The sequence below is a fragment of the Meles meles genome, chromosome 4 (genome assembly GCF_922984935.1).
Source record: "Meles meles chromosome 4, mMelMel3.1 paternal haplotype, whole genome shotgun sequence".
Lineage (NCBI taxonomy): Eukaryota > Metazoa > Chordata > Mammalia > Carnivora > Mustelidae > Meles > Meles meles.
This window is the reverse complement of record NC_060069.1, coordinates 24144525-24164564: the sequence shown is the minus strand read 5'-3', so window position 1 is coordinate 24164564 and position 20040 is coordinate 24144525. Positions and strand designations below refer to the sequence as shown.

At 37.0% G+C, this 20040-nt stretch overlaps 1 protein-coding gene across 11 annotated transcripts in view; it reads right to left on the bottom strand.

Moving 5' to 3' along the window:
• RBMS3 (RNA binding motif single stranded interacting protein 3) overlaps positions 1 to 20040 on the bottom strand; it is a 740514-nt gene that overhangs the window by 523371 nt on the left and 197103 nt on the right. The gene's annotated exons all lie outside the window — the stretch shown is intronic.

Below are 20040 nucleotides of genomic sequence, written 5' to 3'. Positions count from 1 at the left end.
ATCACAAGTAGGCAGAGAGACAGGCAGAGAAGAGGGGAAGCAGGCTCCCCACTGACTAGAGAGCCCAATGTGGGGCTCAGTCCCAGGACCCTGAGTTCAAGAACTGAGCCAAAGGCAGAGGCTTAACCCACTGAGCCAACCAGGTGCCCCTGAAACTCACTCTCCTTAAGCTTGTTTCCCAAGGTATAAATGATAAGACTGAAGAAGATAATTTCTAAAACCCTGTCCTTCTTTAGCATTCCATGATGGATGCTCCTGAATCATCATAACATGGAGAAATTATAATGCAAATTTAAGTGCCAAGTTTACTAACAACTCGTACTTATGTTCAAGATTTCAGCCATGTCACAACATGTTTGGCAAGGGTTTTTTTTAAATTCTGTGTTCCTAAGAAGTATGAGTATATATGACAAAGAGTAAATGTCCCATGTCAGAATAAACGAAGTTCCCTATCACCACTGTTTCTTTTGCACTTATAATACCTCTTATTATGTCATTAATTCTTTGGCCCATTTTGGTGGTCATTTATTAATATTTTCGTTTTGAAAGTGTCATTGCGCTAAAAATGCTTTTCTTCTTTTTTTTTTCTTTTCCCCTGATGTTTTTGGCATTTCTGTTTTTTTGTTTTTTGAGAGAAAGAGAGGGAGAGCACCCCTGAGCTGGGGTGGGGGGAAGGAGAGGGAGAAAGAAAATCTCCGGTACACTCCTTGCCCAGCAAACACCCCAACAACAGGCTTGATATCATGACCCCAAGATCATGACTTGAGCCAAAATCAAAAGTCAGACACTCAACTGTTTGAGCCACGCAGGCACCTCTCAGATGAGTTGACCAAAGATGCACTGACAGTCCTCTAGAAATTCGTGGAATTAATGTCATTATGAAAATGATAGCACCAATAGCTTTGAAAATCACTATGAGCTGACCTATCAATAGGTGATAATAGAAATTAAAATATTTGTATAAACTTAGATGAAGGGGTCTGAGGTAATTCCCACCAGTCACCTACCCTTTGTTAAAGCCAGCCAGAACTGGAATGAAGCTATCCAAAACTGAATTGAGTAGATTTTGCCAGCATGATCCTGACATTTCAGCTACCTGCATCCCTGGTAGCACTGCATTTTCTACCCCTTGATAACTACAACTCTATAGCTAAATAAATCAAAGAGATCTGGGCCTGTAAGTGTCTACTACCACTTTGCAAAAGTTACAAGATCAGTAACTTGATCAAAATCACATAATTTGTGAAAGTTATAGGAGGGATCAGAATATGGGATTTTTAAGATTGGCGTAGTGCTTAACCATTATATCAACTGCCTCCAGAACAGAGATGCTATATATATCAACCCTTCTAGTATAATCAGTCATCATGTCTTTGGGAATCCAGGTATTCAACTCCAGGGCAGTCTAGTACAGCAGTGAAAAGAATATGCTACGGCAACAAACTGCCATGGCTCAAATCTCGATTCAGCCCTGGTATATCTGTTTGGCTAAGTAAGCCTTATATATCCTTTGTATCATCGCACCATCTATAATTACATGAATCTATTTTTTTAAATATTCATTTAGACTATTACCTATTTAAAATATGTACATCTATGTACAAATATATAAAATGATAATAACCTCTACCTCATACGGTTGTTTTGAGGGTTAAGTGGGGTTTACCTAAAATGATAACAGTGGTGGCATAAAGTACTCATTAAATATTAGCTCTTCTTGTAATTATTTCCTTCCTGTTATCTGCTTTATAAAAATGTTTAGTTCTCAGCATTCTCCGAGGTGGTTAAGAAGTAGAAGGTGGGAGTCCTAAAGGATAGCTTAAAACATTACTACTTAGACTGTCAAAATCTTCCACTAAGAAATTTGGAAGGTAACATTATTTGTGAAAAGGATAATTTTCATTTACCATTTATATTGTTATTTTTAATGTTAGGGATTACATTAACTATGTTGTTATTATCCTTAACCATACAAATACCCATAGGTTCAAAGCTTTTGTTTATTTGTATGTTTGTTAGGTACTACTGAAATGTCTATTACTCATGCCTATTCTTATAGAAGCACACTTCCTCCCAAATTTGTCATTCCCCAGCATCCACATTCTAACAAACACATACAGCCTCTCCTTCAAGCTCTATTTCATCCCAAGAGTTTCTCTTTTATGAAAAGAACCAGTAAAATACTATCATATTTACATGGTCTCTTCAGTCTACAATGGTTCAAGGTATCTATAACTGTATCTTTTAAAAATATATTTATTCATTTATTTTCCCGAGAAAGAACATGAACATGGGGGAGGGAAAGGGAGAGGGAAAAGAGAGAATCTCAAGCGAACTCCTCACTGAGCACAGATTTCCCCACACAGGGCTGGATCACACAACCCTGAGATCATGACCTGAGCCAAAATCAAGAGTCTGACTGAGCCACACAGGTGCCCCTCTATAATTGTACCTACTAACAACAGTAATGTTTGCTAGATTTGGGCTATTCAGGAAAGTAAACATTTGAAAGACTGCATGTATCTTAGTGTAGAAAACAAAAAGGGAGAAGAAAGGGAACATTAGCTGAAACTTTTTTTCCACACAAAGCACTATTAATACAGTTTGGGAGAAGTAAAAACTAAAGGAAAAAAAAAAGAATTTAGAATATTTATAACCATCTCACATCAGGCATACAAACCCTTAAGACAAAAATCCTTCTTAATTGGTTTCTAAAGCTACTCTTGAAAATTTTATATATAAGTGCCTCCCAAATTAAAATTTAGCTCTATCTTTTAAAGACGAAATTAAAAATTACTGTATCTCATAGTGAATTACATCTCCCAATGGGACTTTTAGCCTATGATGTGCATATTGTCCTACTGTATCAATATTACTAGGATGTCTTTCTTTTCCTTTATTAAATGCAGTATATGTAAAAAAAAATAGCTGTCATTTTATTACAGCAAAAAAAATGAAAGGAAGGAAATACTTTTTTATGGAAAGCATTTGTGAATATTTTGGCAAACAACTCTTTTCTAAAACAAAGTTTTATGTCCCAGGAAGCTTTATAATGCTACTGTGAGTGGAAAATCACTCACTCACATACACATACATACACACACACCAAAAGGCAAATTATGCTATTTCTTGATTTCCCTATTCCTAATTACATTCTAGACAAGGCTTTCTGAGAGTGCCCAATCATGAAACAATGGAACACAGCTGAGAGTACCTGACTCAGCCACTAGTCTGACTAGAGTAAAAGGAATTTGATTCTTTGGCTCAGTTACAATATTTTGCATTAACAATTACTTCACAAAGCTGTGATATGCTTTAAATAACAAGAGAAGGTATTTAATGGGCCATTGGTTCCAGTTCGTGTTTGAACTCTCCCAGTGACAAACAGGTACTTTCTGCATGGCTGGTGCTATATTCTCTATGCTCTGCAAAGTCAACATCTGATGAAGGTAAATAAAGTTAGGCTTTTTTTTTTTTTTTTCCAGATCCAAACCACCATAAACAGAAAAGCCACCTATGTAATATACCTGTGAAGAATTATATCAAATCTTTCTTCCCAGTGGTTTGTTAAAGTATCCTAATGGACTAGAATAAAAACTACTAAACAGGCTAATATATTTTCACACATTCTGAAGAAAAAAATACTTCTGAGGAAAAAGGTATTTCCAAATATAAGTTATCTAATTTCTTTACTCTTCCCCTTCTTTGGGTTTAGAGCAAGACTCTAAGTATTCATAATGTTTTCTTTTCTTTTTTTTTTTTTTTTTATGACACCCATGAGCAGAAAGCAAAATCTGATAATGGCCACAAATATGTGACCAGATTATTTCGGGATGATACCTGGAAATAGACACCTGAGCACTCGTGCCAGAAGCTTTCAGAAAAATCCAATTCACTTTTCTACGCTTTCATTTCATACAGTTAGAAGAGGTACAGGATTATCCACAGTCAACTTCCTCCAGGGGGATTCAACTTCTTGGGGGAAATAAATAAATGAAGTGAACACACTTAGTATCAAGATTCTTACCTTCGACACCTTTTCTAAGCCAATGTGAGAAGCCCCTAATTCACATTGCTAGGATGCTTTTGGACATAAAAATATGCGACTCCACATAATACCTACATATTCACCAGCTATCCAGAGTGCCCATGCATTCTCCAAATGCGGCCAGGTCCCAAATAACATTTTTTTTTCGTTCTAAGAGTACTCTATAAAACAGTAGCCAATCTGTAATAACTACCCAATTATTATATCTTACATTTTCATAACTGAGTTTTATGTAGTTACATGTTGTGTATTAACTTGCTTTTACCCTAGCTTGTCAATTCAAGTTTTACATTTAATTTTTTAAGGAACAGCCAATTCTTTCTGGTATTTATTCTCATTCTTAAACATCATTTGGGTCAAATTGTTTGTTGATATACTTGATTATTCCACATACAAGCCTAATTTGAACTAATGGCATCTTTTATTTTCCAAAGTTGAAAAGAAAATAGAGCTATTATGGGTCTACTCTGCATGCATTACGAAGACATCAAATTGGTGGGATCTTTCTATAAAGAATTTATTTTTAAATCCTTTTGCTGAATCACCCACTGTGTATATTAATTCAAAAAATACAGGCAAAGACTGAAAATAGAGTCTCCACAGTCAATTAACTCCCAGCTAACTCATTTTTCACATGCCTTCTGTATTGATACCAGACTCAAAAAAGGTACTGCATTTATTTAATGGATGAAACATTATCCTTTCAGCAAATGTGGTTGTTTGCCTAATTCTAGATGGCTCATTCATTCTTTGGCATTTGGGGATGCTAATGGATTATAGCTATGGCTTTAGGGATCTAGTAGGAATGTGGTGGGGCCATTCCTTTGATGGGCCACATCAGTCAGGTTTCACCTACAAGAGAAGTCCTCAGCTCAATAATAGTTTGAAACATTAACAAGTTCAATCTATCACTGAGTGGCCAAAGTCAGCAATAACTGTGGTAGGCTGAACTATATGCCCTCAAAATTCATGTGTTGAAGTCTTAACCACCAGTGAAGACTTAACCACCCACACCTCAGAATGTAATCCATATTTGGAAAGAGAGCCTTTAGATAATTAAGGCAAAACAAGGTCATATGGGTAGGCCTAAATCTAATATGACGGTGTCCTTATAGATTAGGACAAAGATAGGCACAAAGAAGAGACCATGTGAGAACACTGGAGTAAGACAGCCATTTGTGAGCCAAGGAGAGAGGCGCAAAAGAAACAATCCCACCAACATCTGGATCTCATACTTCTCACCTCCAGAACTGTAAGAATATAAATTTCTTGTCATTTAAACCACACAGTGTGCCATATTTTATTATGGCAGCCCTAGCAAACTAATACAGTAACACCTATCCAAGGCCTGGTAAGCTTTGGAATAAAGAACAGAAATGAAAATATCCAGACCACTCTCCTCCTTTTAGTGCTTTGCTCAATGATTTTGCAGTTGGTCCCTCCAAGCCCTAACCTAACACCTCCAACCTCTTTGTCCTCCAACATTTGGGTGGATGACAGAGGCCAAGAAATATCCCAGTATGACCCAGAACAGACAACTAATAATCTAGAACCTAATTCTTGGCCTTATAGTCTGGACATTCTTTCCCTCCCTTGCCCACCCCAGAGATAATCAAACTCTTGAATCATGGATCCACACCAAGTAAATTTCACAAGTTCATTGCACAAACCAAAATGTCATTTATTAACTTACAACTTGAGAATAACACATTACAAATAACACAAAATAAGAGTTTCCAGTTGGGAGAACTGAAGAAAACTTCTCAAAAGAGGAAGTGTTTGAAGAAAGGGCACTATTTTGGCAATCAGAAGCTTTTTGTACTTCTTTGGAATAATTAAAACAACTCCTCCAAAAAAGTTTATTTTTTATACCAGTGTATTATTTAGTAAATTACTATTTTCACACTACAAATAGTCTCACCTCTGTGCCTCTAACACTACATTTGCAATCTGACCAACTCTAAGACAACAGTCCTTGAAGGCCAATCTGCACTACAGTCTCCTGGAGGGGCTTATTAACACACAGATCACAGGGCCCTACTCCCAGAAATACTGATTCAATAGGTAGAAGCTGGGTCTGAAGAATTTGCATTTCTAACAAGATCCCAGGTGATGCCAATATTGGTAGATAGTGTTTTGAGAACCACCACTTCAAGAGAATAACACACCAACAGCAAAGCATGTGTGATTAGTTACTTGCAAGGCTCCAGAGACTAAGGGAGCTTTCTGCAGACATGGAAAACTACTTTCAAAACTGCAAACAATATTTGCCTTTGATCAAATGATATTCCATGTTGAAAAGGGAGACTATAATTTTTTGTCAGAGTTTTTGCTTAAAATAGCCAACATAATCACTACTTAAAACCCACGTAGAGTTGGTTTGGAATTTTTTCAGGTACTTTTTAGAAAGAAAATCCAATGAAAACACATGGGCCATGTCGATGTTAACTCTCTTCCTTCACTTAAAATAACTAGTGGCTAACTTGTAGTTTGAGTGAATTAGACTGCTAATATAGTGAAAAAAAAAAAACTGGCAAGCAGATGATTAGAATCGGTTAGTGCAAAAGCTGGTTCTTTAATTAGAAATGGGTATAATCGTGGAGCAAATATACCAGACCAAAGATGAATACTTTCAAATTCTAACATAAAACAAAACAAAATCATTAAGTTGCCGGTTCTTAGAGTTTGTAACCCCTGAGCTACACTTTAGATTATATATTTCCAATTCATAGTTTGGGTATATACCCTACCTTCTTAGAAAGCTTGTGAGAAAGGGGTTTCCATGCAAACATGATTGAAATCACATCTTTTGTATACTTTCTGCAACTGATCATAGCACATTTCAGCATGTTTAACATTCTTTAAAATTTGGTCCACTACTGCGGAAAGAAAATGGGCTTTTTCGTTCAATTAATATGGACTGGAATCTGAACTCCACCACCCCTGTGATGTGGGAAAAGTTACTCAATGCCTCAGTACCCCGGTTTTCCTGATCTGTAGGATCTGCTTTCAGAAATGACTATAAAGATGAAGTAAAACAGTGTGTGTTAAAACTCCTACTACAATGTGTGGCATGTTGACATTCCTCCTGTTCTCTTACTAAATCCTGCCTTATGCTTCGTTGCTTCTACATTTACTTTATAGCATAAAAATGATCACTTGGGTAAAACTTCTCTTGTTTTGTTTTTAAGTAAAATCTACACCACACGTGGGGCTCGAACTCAGGAACCTGTGATCAAAAGTCAAATACTCTACTGACTAAGCCAGCCCCCTGCTCCTTGAATTTGGTAGAGCCAGCATGTCACAGTTTAAATACTTGCCAAAACCCACTTAGGAAGCACATGCCTTAGCACTCATATGGCTTCTCATTTATACTCTGATTCAATTCACAATTTCTTCTTCACTTGCTCAGTTTCCTCCTGGTAATCCCTAATGATGGTTCAGCCTATTCTCCAGACTCAACCGTGTCAGTGCTGCCCCCACTGTCTTCCCAAAGGCTTTTACCTTCGAACTTTGTACCAGCATCCACTGCTTTAGTTCAAAATCCCAGACCTGAGTCAAGATGGCAGAGGAGTAGCAGACTGAGATGACATCAGGTCGCAGGAGTTCAGCTAGATAGTTATCAAACCATTCCAAACACCTACAAACCCAAGAGGAGATCGAAGAGAAGAAGAGCAGCAATTCTAGAAACAGAAAATCGACCACTTTCTGAAAGGTAGGACGTGTGGAGAAGTGAATCTGAAGCAATGGGAATATAGACCATGGGAGGAGGGGTCGGCTTCCGGCAAGTGGTGGAGCAACGGAGCACAAAACTTGAACTTTTAAAAGTCTGCTCCACTGAGGAACATTGCTCCGAGGCTAAGTGGGGGTGGATCCCTCGTGGGGACAGTGTGGTCTCAGGTCCCACAGGGTCACAGAAGGATCGGGGCTTTCTGAGTGTAGCAGAGCTCACAGGTATCAGAGCAGGGAAGCCGGCTACGGAGACAGAGCTGAGGAGTGAGTTCTTAGGTTGGGGTTCCCTTTAACCATGATCTGCGGCATAGTTGGGCCACTGTTCTTTGAGCAGGGACCCCAGAAGTGGCAGATCCAAGGAGACTCACCTTCCTTCTCTGGAGGCAGGAATCTGCTGGGTTTGGAGACACCAAATGGGGCCATGTGCCAGAGACAGAAATGCTTGGTCACAGGCTGGGTGAGCTCAGAGCACAGCCAAAGACCAGGGAGACAGGAGGAATTGACTGCTTTTCTCCAAGGGCACACTGAGGGGTGGGGCCCCGAGCTCTCGGCTCCTCTGGGCTGGAGATTGGGAGGCCACCATTTTCATTCCCATCCTCCAGAGCTCTATGAAAAGAGTTCAGGAACAAAAGCTCCCAAGAGTCAACCGGAGCAGATTACTTAGCCCAGCCCCTGGCAAGGGTAGCACAATTCCACCTTGAACAAAGACATTTGAAAATCATAGCAACAGGTCCATCCCTCAGAAGATCAGCAAGAATATCCAGCCAAGACCATGCTCAGAGATCAAGGAGAACAGTGGAATTCCAGAGGAGGGAAAAGCAAAGCATGGAATTCATAGCTTTCTCCCCATGATTCTTCAGTCTTACAAAGTTAATTATATTTTTAACTTTTTTCTTATTCTAATTTTTTTAAACATTGCCCCTTTCCTCTTTTAATGTTTTTTAACTAGTTTATCTTAACAATACCTTTCTAAAAAAAAAAAAAAAACTTTTTAAACCTTCATTATTATAGTCATATTTTATCCTTCATTGTATCTTATATTATTCTTTGGATTCATATAGTACATTTTTTTCTAAAAAAATTTGGGATGCAATTTCTTGTAATAGATCAAAATATACTCTAAATCTAATACAGGGCTTTGTTCTAGTCTCCAGCCTGAGAAAATACTTTCCAATTTCTTTTTCTTTCTTTTCCCAACCAACTTATCTTATCAATTTCCTTTTTTAGAATTTTTTTTAATTTCCATCTTTACAGTCTTATTCTATCCCATCATCATGCTTATCCTTATTTTTGTATATATATAAGATTTTCTTTCTTTAAAATTATGGGAGGTAGTTTCTTCTAAGAAACCAAAATACACTCCAAATCAAGTGGGTGGCTCTGTTCTATTCACCAGTTGAATATATATCTTTTTTAAAAAATTTTTAAACTTCTTTTTATTCCCCTTTCTTCTCCCCCTGGTTTTGGGCTCTTTTGATTTGGGTAGCATACATTTTTCTGGGGTCTTTGCCACTCTTTTAGTATTTTATTCTCTCCTTCATATATTCTTATCTGGATTAAATGACAAGGTGGAAAAACTCACCACAAAAAAAAAAAAAAAAAAAAAAGAACAAGGGGCAGTACCAAAAGCAAGGAACCTAATCAATATGGACATTGGTAATATGTCAGATCTAGAATTCAGAATAACGATTCTCAAGATGCTAGCTGGGCTTGAAAAAGGCATGGAAGATATTAGAGAAATCCTGTCTGGAGAAATAAAAGCTCTTTCTGGGGAAATAAAAGAACTAAAATCAAACCAAGCTGAAATCAAAAAAGCTATTAATGATGTACAATAAAAAATAGAGGCTCTTAACTGCTAGGATAAATGAGGCAGAAGAGAGAATTGGTGATATAGAAGACCAAATGATGGAGAACAAAGAGGCTGAGCAAAAGAGAGACAAACAACTACTGGACCACGAGGGGAGAATTTGAGAGATAAGGGATATCATAAGACAAAATAATATTAGAATAATTGGGATTCCAGATGAAGAAGAGAGAGGGGGATAGAAGGTATGTTGGAGTGAATTACTGCAGAAAATTTCCCTAATATGGAAAAGGGCATAAGCATGAAAATCTAGGAGGCACAGAGAACTCCCCTCAAAATGAATAAAAATAGGTCCACACACCATCATCTAATAGTAAAACTTACAAGTCTTAGTGACAAAGAGAAAATTCTGAAAGCAGCCTGGGAAAAGAAGTCTATAACATACAATAGTAAAAATATTATATTGGCAGCAGATTTATCCACAGAGACCTGGCAGGCCAGAAAGAACTGGCATGATATATTGAGAGCACTAAAAGAGAAAAACAAGCAGCCAAGAATACTCTATCCAGCTAGGCTATCATTGAAAATAGAAGAAGAGATAAAAAGCTTTCAGGATAAACAAAAATAAAAAGAATTTGCAAACACCAAACCAGACCTCCAGGAAATAGTGAAAGGCGTACTCTAAGCAAAGAGAGAGTCTAAAAGTAGTAAACCAGAAAGGAACAGAGACAATATACAGTAACAGTCACCTTACCAACACTACAATGGCACTAAATTTGTATCTTTCAATAGTTACCCTGAATGTAAATGGGATAAATTTCCCAATCAAAAAACCCAGGTAATCAGAATGGTAAAAAATCAAAACCTATCAATATGCTGTCTACAAGAAACTCATTTTAGACCCAAAGACATCTCCATATTTAAAGTGAGGGGGTGGAAAACAATTTACCATGCTAACAGACATCAAAAGAAAGCTGGGGTGGCAATCCTTATATCAGATCAATTAGATGTTAACCCAAAGACTATAATAAGACATGAAGAAGGACACTATATCACACTCAAAGGGTCTGTCCAACAAGAAGATCTAATAATTTTTAATATCTATGCCTCTAACATGGGAGCAGCCAACTATATAAACCAATTAATAACAAAATCAAAGAAACACATCAACAATAATACAATAAGAGTAGGGGACTTTAACACCCTTCTCACTGAAATGGACAAATCATCCAAGCAAAAGATCAACAAGGAAATAAAGGCCTTAAATGGCACATGGGACAGCACAGATATATTCAGAACATTCCATCCCAAAGCAACAGAATACACATTCTTCTCTAGTGCACATGGAACAGTCTCCAGAATAGATCACATCCTGGGTCACAAATCAGGTCTCAACAGGTACCAAAAGATTGGGATCGTTTCCTGCATATTTTCAGACCACAGTGCTCTGAAACTAGAACTCAATCACAAGAAGAAATTTGGAAAGAATCCAAATACATGGAGGCTGAAGAGCATCCTACTAATGAATGAATGGGTCAACCAGGAAATTGAAGAGGAATTGAAAAAATTCATGGAAACAAATGATAATGAAAACACAACAGTTCAAAATCTGTGGGACACAGCAAAGGCAGTCCTGAGAGGAAAATATATAGTGATACAAGCCTTTCTCAAGAAACAGGAAAGGTCTCAATTACACAACCTAACCCTATGCTTAAAGGAGCTGGAGAAAGAACAGCAAAGAAAGCCTAAGCCCAGCAGGAGAAGAGAAATAATAAAGATCAGAGTAGAGATCAATGAATTAGAAACCAAAAAGAATAGTAAAACAAATCAACGAAACTAGGAGCTAGTTCATTGAAAGAATGAATAAGATTGATAAACCCCTGGCCAGACTTATCCAAAAGAAAAGAGAAAGGACATAAATTAATAAAGTGATGAATGAAAGAAGAGAAATTACAACCAACACCAAAGAAACACAAGCAATTATAAGAACAGATTATGAGCGACTATACACCTGCCAATTTGACAATCTGGAAGAAATGGATGAATTCCTGGAGACATATAAACTACCAAAACTGAACCAGGAAGAAATAGAAAACCTGAACAGACTCATAACTAGTAAGGAGATGGAAGCAGTAATCAAAGATCTCCCAATAAACAAGAGCCCTGGGCCAGATGGCTTCCCAGGGGAATTTTACAAAACATTTAAAGAAGAATTAATACCTATTCCCCTGAAACTGTCCCCCAAAAAAAATAGAAATGGAAGGAAAACTTCCAAACTCATTTTATGAGTCCAGCATTACCGTGATCCCCAAACCAGACAAAGACCCCATTAAAAAAGAGAATTACAGACCAATATCCTTGATGAACACAGATGTGAAAATTCTCACCAAAATACTAGCCAATAGGATCCAATAGTACATTAAAATGATTATTCACCACAACCGAGGGGGATTTATTCCTGGGTTGCAAGCTTAGTTCAACATCTGCAAATCAATCAATGTGATACAATACATAATAAAAGAAAGAATAATAACCATGATACTCTCAACAGATGCTGAAAAAGCATTTGACAAAGTACAGCATCCTTTCTTGATCAAAATTCTTCACAGTGTAGGCATAGAGGGTACAGACTTCAATATCATCTAAGCCATCAATGAAAAACCCACAGTAAATATTACTCCCAATGAGGTAAAACCGAGAGCTTTTCCCCTAAGATCAGGAACACAGCAGGGATATCCACTATCACCACTGATATTCAACATAGTACTAGAAGTCCTGGCCTCAGCAATCAGGCAACAAAAAGAAATTAAAGGCATCCAAATTGCCAAAGAAGAAGTCAAACACTCACTCCTTGCAGATGATATGATACTTTATGTGGAAAACCCAAAAGACTCCATTCCAAAACTACTAGAACTCGCACAGGAATTCAGTAATGTGTCAGGATATAAAATCAATGTACAGAAATAAGTTGCATTCATATACACCAACAAGACAGAAGAAAGAGAAATTAAGGAGTCAATCCCATTTACAATTGCACCCAAAACCATAAGATACCTAGGAAGAAATCTAACCAAAGGGGCAAAGAATCTGTATTCAGAAAACTATAAAGTACTCATGAAAGAAAATGAGGAAGACACAAAGAAATGGAAAAATGTTTCATGCTCATGGATTGGAAGAACAAATATTGTGAAAATGTCTATGCTACCTAAAGCAATCTACACATTTAACACAATCCCTATCAAAATACCATCAATTTTTTTTCAAAGAAATGGAACAAATAATCCTAAAATTTATATGGAGCCAGAAAAGATCCTGAATAGTCAGAGCAATGTTGAAAAGTTGGTGGCATCACAATTCCAGACTTCAAGCCCTAATACAAAGCCGTCATCATCAAGACAGTATGGTATTGGCACAAAAACAGACATATAGATCCATGGGACAGAATAGAGGGCCCAGAAATGGACCCTCAACTCTACGGTCAACTAAATTTTGACAAAGCAGGAAAAAATGTCCAATGGAAAAAAGACAGTCTTTTTAACAAATGGTGTTGGGAAAATTGGACAGCCACATGCAGAAGAATGAAACTGGACCATTTCCTTACACCAGACAAGGACCATTTCCTTACAACACACAAAAATAGACTCAAAATGGATGAAGGACCTCAATGTGTGAAAGGAATCCATCAAAATCCTTGTGGAAAACACATGCAGCAACCTCTTCGAACTCAGCCATGGCAACTTCTTCCTAGAAACATCGCCAAAGGCAAAGGAAGCAAGGGCAAATATGAACTATTCGGACTTTATCAAAATGAAAATCTTTTGCACAGCAAAGGAAACAGTCAACAAAACCAAAAGACAACTGACAGAATGATAGAAGATATTTGCAAACGACATATCAGATAAAGGGCTAGTATACAAAATCTAGAAAGAACTTATCAAACTCAGCACCCAAAGAACAAATCATCCAGTCAAGAAATGGGCAGAAGACATGAACAGACATTTCTTCAAAGAAGACATCCAGATGGCCAACAAACACATGAAAAAGTGCTCAACATCACTCTGCATCAGGGAGATACAAATCAAAACCAAAGTGAGATACCACCCCAACATCAGTCAGAATGGCTAAAATTAACAAGTCAGGAAATGACAGATGCTGGTGAGGATGTGGAGAAAAGGGAACCCTCCCGCACTGTTGATGGGAATGCAAGCTGGTGTAGCCACTCTGGAAAACAGCATGGAGCTTCCTCAAAAAGTTGAAAATAGAGCTACCCTAAGCCCCAGTAATCGCACTACTGTGTATTTACTCTAAAGATACAAAAAGTGCCGAAGGGGCACGTGCACCCAAATGTTTATAACAGCAATATTCACAATAGCCAAACTATGAAAAGAACCTAGATGTCCATCAACAGATGAATGATAAAGAAGATGTGGTGTATATACACAGTGTAATACTAGGCAGCTATCAAAAGAAATGAAATCTTGCCATTTGCAACAACTTGAATGGAATTAGAGGGTATTACACTGAGTGGAATAAGTCAATTAGAGAAAGACAATTATCATATGATCTCTCTGATATGAGGAATTTGAGAAGCAGAACAGGAGGCTATGGGGATTAGGGAGGGAAAAAATGAAACAAGATGGGATCAGGAGGGAGACAAACCATAAGAGACTCTTAACCTCACGAAACAAACTGAGGGTTGCTGGGGTGAGGAGGATATAGAGAGGGTGGTTGGGTTATGGACATTGGGGAGGGTATGTGCTACAGTGAGTGCTGTGAAGTGTGTACGCTTGATGACTCACAGACATGTTAATAAAAAAAATAAAATAGTCAGAGGTATACTGGATAAAGCTGCTCTGTGTCACCCCAAAGGATCCAGTTCTTTGATCAACAGCAGGATGCCCATTGTCCAGTGGATATTCAAATAACTCATAATGACATAAACCAATGGAGAAATCCAATTACCTATCTGAGGATTATTTGTTTTATACTGTCTCTATATTATCAGTAGTACTTTTTAAATTATATGTAAAATACATATAACTATCACACCAGGTAAGGGGGAAGACTTAATAAAAGAATGCATGTTAAGCCTTCTGGCTTAATGAAAAGCTTATAGCAGATATTCAAAAATAGTAGTTGCTGGGGTAATGATCAATCTTTCAATTATTTAATGGTCAGAAAATTCAGGGTGCTTTTATAAATAGTTCCAAAAACATAATTTAAAAAGTCTGTAGATTATAAAATTTGTTTAGCTCAGTGACTTCTGGTTCATTTGCCTTAACCCTGCCATTATTACTGCAGGTACACATACACACTCCTGAGTGCATTCCTTTCATTCCACTGGGGAAATGTCTTGCATGAAAAGAACATACCTATGACACTTGAGAAGGTCATGGGCTAAAGGGAAAATGGAAGAAAAATTCAGCTGTTCCCCACATGTGCTATGGTTACAGATGTGTATTACACAATAGGACTTCACCTAGATGTATCTATACAGATAAGATGTAATATATTCTGCTCAGGAGGTGGCCTCTTGTTCCCTTGTCTTAAAGTTAACTACTGGTAAGCCAAAGTAAAAGTTGATACGTTTAGATGGCATATATTTTTCATATGCATGAGAGCATAATTGGTTCCACTTTTCTTAACACTAAATGTAATGAAAAGCTACATGTCGTGCCCATAAAATTGAAATTCTATTAATAGTCTTTAGCCCACTCCTCACCTGAGTACTGACATTTTAATAAATTGATTATTTTCTCCATTATAGAGGTAATATATCTCATAAAGTCAGATTTGGAAAATATAGGGAAAAAATAGGAAGATGAAATTATTCATAATATCACCACAGAAACACTATGTCGGTTAATTTCCTTTTCTACATATGTTTGTTCTTACTTATGTGTTTCATATAGTCACACCACCTATATACTCTTGTATCCAGTACTAGGGCTTTTAAGGACTTTCTATATGCCTTTTAAGAATAAGCAATGCCAAAACCAATGTATTTAACCAAAAATCCTTTCACTAATGTTAGAAAATGTTAACAGTGTAAGCCACACAGAGATAAGCAGGCATAAAAAAAGTAGTGATCCTCCCTTGGTGGTGATAATGTACATACTTAAAAGGGAATCTTCACTGTCACTAACTCAGCAATTGATGAACTCATTTGCTTTTTTCTTAATGAATAGTTACCAAGTACCAAAAGCTATCCTCAGGAATGTAAAGGCGACAGCTCACGTGCTGCATTTCTGCTCTCTTGTTTTTGTTTCAAGTATACAGGTCATGAGTACACTGCATGTTAGCATAACAGGCAACTTCCAAAGGAAAAAGGTGTGGGCAGAGGACGCCTACCAAAGTATGTATCTGCTTGCTGTTTTAGAATTAATATTGCAACAAGTATCTTTGGAGCTAACGTTAATTCTTTCCTCTTAGAAATTACATGTTTCTCAAAAACTAACATGAGGCAACATTGGGATCTGTGTGTTTCTGAGTCTTTGTGTATGTGTGCTTGTAGAGAGGTCTCTCCCTACAGCCTCAACAGTGGGGCCACTAAGAAAAGATTTAATCTTGTTTGAGAAATAAGTAGTATATCTATTTAAGGTTGTTGATACACTGAGAGAATTCATTCACTGCACATAAGTGACATGTCTTCGAAAGACTCCGACACTATAGACCTTTGACACTTTGACACTTCAGCTTCCTGTTATATGGCAGTATAATAGGATTTTAAGGAATTGACTACCAAATTGCATTTAAAAAAACAAACAGACGTTTTAAAATCTTAGATATGCATCACGATCATTTTCCATATTGTACTGAAAAACTGAAAATCTGTGGAGTCACAGTTGTTTTTTTTTTTTTTTTAGATTTTAGTGTTTCTATCTAGACCCTGTCTTGTTTTATTTGCATTAAGATTTATTATAATTCAGGATACTGAATTTATTAGAATTCAAATTAAAAACAACAAATATGTTTATTTTAACTATTATAATTACATATTATATAAATTGTATATATGATTGTTAAATTACATATGAATTTAGGTAAATATATTAATAGGCATATAAATGAATATTAAATATGTGAAATATTATTTATGATGTATGTAAAAGATGTAAAACTTCAGATCAATACACATCATGGGCTTAAGAAATCAATTATTAATTTTAACTGTGAAAGATCTTGTTTCCTCTCTCTCACTCCATTTCCTACACTTTCCTCCATGGATAACCACTACCCAGTATTTTGTAATAAAATATCCCTTGCTTTTCTCTATGTTTTATCATACATATATGATAGATACAGTTTAGTTTTGTTCGGGTTAGAACTTAAGTGAATCATAGCTTACGTATTTTACTGCAACTTGCTTATTTTCACTTAATATTTTATTTATTTTATTTTATTTTTGTCACTTAATATTTTTTTAAAGATTTTATTTATTTATTTATTTTAAAGATTTTATTTATTCATTTGACAGACAGAGATCACAAGTAGACAGAGAGGCAGGCAGAGAGAGAGGAAGAGAAGCAGGTTCCCCGCTGAGCAGAGAGCCCGATGCGGGGCTCGATCCCAGGACCCTGGGACCATGACCTGAGCTGAAGGCAGAGGCTTTAACCCACTGAGCCACTCAGGCGCCCCAAGATTTTATTTATTTATTTGACAGAGAGAGAGACAGTGAAAGAGGGAATGCAAGCAGAGGGAGAGGGAGAAACAGGCCTCCCACTGCACAGTGAGCCCCATGCAGGGCTCAATCCCAGGACCCCAGGATCATGACCTGAGCTGAAGGCAGACACTTAATGGCTGAGCCACCAAGGCGTCCCCTCATTTAATATTTTAAATAATTAATTCAACCATGTTGCTGCAAGAGACTGTGATTCTTTTATTTTCACTGGGTTATAGTGTTCCTTTGGATAATGATTTATAATTTCTTTATAGCAGTCCTATTTTCACTTATTCTGATCCATACACATCTCTTTATTTTTTCCATTATAAACATTGCTATTATTACTAGTTTCATATCTGTTTACTGGTGCAAATGTGCAAGAGTTTTGCAAGGCTCTGCATTCAGGAGGGGGGTGGAGGAGGCACGCAGAACTCATGTTATTTCCCAAAATGGTAGATCACCAGCAGAATCCTAGGCTCTTCACAACCTTACCAACGTTAAATGTTGCAGACTTCTGTAACATTTGCTAAACCACTGAGAATAAAATATTATGATCCTTTGTAAGATTTCCAGGTTTTACAGGTTAGTAAACAATGTATTAATGAAACTTAATGGGCAAATGTAAATTAGGCAAAGTTTCCAGGCATACCTTTTTGCTCTTTCTGAGAATCAATATACTGTAACTTCATTGAGTTGTGAGCTAGTTTCAGTATATGGCCTGATTTTTTTAGAAGAGTTAAATGCTGGTAATATTACGTCCTGTTATGTCTCTATAATTTACTATGCCTTGAAGCAGAATGTTGAAACTGTGTGTATATGTATGTATTACTTTGAATAACACAGGCGACAATAGCAGCTGAAAATAACATTATCTAGAGAACACCCATGTTTCCAAGTACTTGCTCCTTAGAAGATTCTGTCTCCAAAGAGTTTGGTCAATTTGAGGCAATTTACATTAGGTCTAGAGAAGACTCTTCTAGCCCAGAAAACTGACTCCATACAAAATAAACTCATTAAATAAATAATTATTGAAATAATTAAAATAGGGGCTCCTGGGTGGCTCAGTGGGTTAAGCCTCTGCCTTCAGCTCAGGTCATGATATCAGGGTCCTGGGAAGGGGCCCCACATGGGGCTCTCTGCTCAGAGGGATCCTGCCCTCTCTCTCGCTCTGCCTGCCTCTCTGCCTACTTGTGATCTCTTTCTCTGTCAAATAAATAAATAAAATCTTTTTAAAAAAAGGAATTCAAATAATCAGTATTTAACAGTCAAAATAAAACTATGTTTCCTGCTGTTGCCAGAGAGACAAAATTAAAAGCTAAAATAAATGTTTCTCTTAAGTCAGTCATTTCTGAAATACTACATAAGATATCAGAGTACTGTCTCTACTATAAAGCCCAAAACCCAGGTCCTACAAAGTTTCTGTATTGTACTGAGTCCTCAGAATCAGCCACTTAACTTATTCCAGATTAGGTCACATCACATGATGTTCTTCCAAGTATAACGTCTATATAAAATGCTGAGGCTTTATGGAGGTAACATATGGGTTACTGTGTATGGTTATCTAAACAAGCTTGCGTTCTATCAACCCACAAGCCTTCTGGGGGATCTGCCACCACAAAAGTCAGAGTACGTGAAGATCTTCTGGTTTATCCTTCCTTGACGAAGGACGGAAAATTCCAAGAACATCAACAATGGAGCATGTAGACTGCTTGCCGACTCACAAATTCATTGTAAAACCACAAAATCAACAAAAGCAACCCAATTTATGGGAACTTTCATGACCCTGAAATCACTTCCACTGTCGTATATATTTCTGTATTATACATATATGACACCACATTAATGTAGAGGGAAAAAAGCAGCTGAAATGACTAATAGCATTCCTTGAAAGGTTAAAGTTTGCTTAAAAGGCAAAGATGTTAAACATTATTTATTCCTCTACCCTGATAAAAGTCCTAATAAACTGTCAGTTCCTTAAGATAACAGTACCCTTCCTGTACATGTTTTTTGAAACCCGATTCTTCCACCTACAAAAGATGTTGCACGTTTAATCGTCATATTTTATGATCTTGCTATTCAAAGTGCATATATTCAAACAGCATATCCCCTTGTGCTTCTTACAAATGCAGAATTTGAGGCCCTACCCCAGAACTACTGGTGTAGAATCTACATTTTAGCAAATCCCCAGGGATTTCATATGCACATGGCTGTCATAAACCCACAGTTTCATGACACACAGACACACAGAAGGCATGCAGTTCCATGCATTTTTGTTGAATCTTAGCTAGAAGAAATTAACTTTGTATTGAGTCAAGATAACTTTCAAGTTAGTAAGACTCTGCATTTGCCAAAGCTGACTAGCTGAAAGATAGGCTGGAAACTTATGGGAGGCTCCTGTCTTCTTCTTTTGCAAGAATTTGTATACCTTTCAGCTAATACGTTTTCATGGTCTATAGTTAATACTTGCAGACAGTGCACGGTATGCCAGAATTTGAGTAAAAAGCACTTTAGTCTCATCTAGGGGATTTTGTAAAATATGCAAGAGAAAGAAAAGCCTGGCTTAGAGAATGTGAGAACTCTTCAGAAATTTAATTATACGTTTTCACTTGGCCTAAAATGTCCCCATAGCCTTTGGTCAAACAATTTTAGAGTAATCTAGTGGAAATGGGATATGTGTTATCAAGTCTAAATCAATGCCGGTCTTATGTAAATAAAGATTTAGGGACACAGAGCCAAATTTCACTGGCAACCTGTATTAGTATCAGTAAATACAATGGTAATAAAACAATTAAG